The sequence below is a fragment of the Tupaia chinensis genome, unplaced genomic scaffold (assembly GCF_000334495.1).
Source record: "Tupaia chinensis unplaced genomic scaffold, TupChi_1.0 Scaffold144472_1, whole genome shotgun sequence".
NCBI classification, from domain to species: Eukaryota; Metazoa; Chordata; class Mammalia; order Scandentia; family Tupaiidae; genus Tupaia; species Tupaia belangeri.
In genome coordinates, this window is record NW_006204331.1 from 732,548 (window position 1) to 732,953 (window position 406).

The 406-nt window shown below is 66.0% G+C and overlaps 1 long non-coding RNA gene across 1 annotated transcript in view; it reads left to right on the forward strand.

The window, feature by feature from the left end:
• Window positions 1–406, forward strand: part of LOC114005795 (uncharacterized) — a 20,713-nt gene that overhangs the window by 1,531 nt on the left and 18,776 nt on the right. The window lies entirely within an intron of this gene.

A 406-nucleotide genomic window follows, 5' to 3' on the forward strand; every position in this document is an offset into this window, starting at 1 on the left:
CCCCGCGGGGGCGCGGGGGGGCCCCCCGCCGGTGCGCGGAGCCGCATCGCGCGTGGAGAGTTTCAGGAGCAGCTTCTAGACCGGCCCGAGTGCCGCTGCTTGCTGGGCTACAGGGCTGTGTTCGCCAGCTGTGCCCGCGGCAGCACGGGCCACACGGGGGGCTAGGTCTGGGTTCATGCGAATGAAGGAAAACCAAGACAGTTTCCGCAGGGAGCCAGGTCATAGGCCATTAGGTGACACAGGTGGACGGAGGAGTGCTGAGAATTGCTCTTCTTCCCGATTACTGGTACTGGGCTGGAGCGCGGAGCCCTGGAATCGGCAGAAAGTGAGAAGGCCGGCGCTACCGACCTTCCTGAGATCCTGTTCTTGGGAGCCGGGACATCCGCGCGGCCCCCGTGGGCATTCC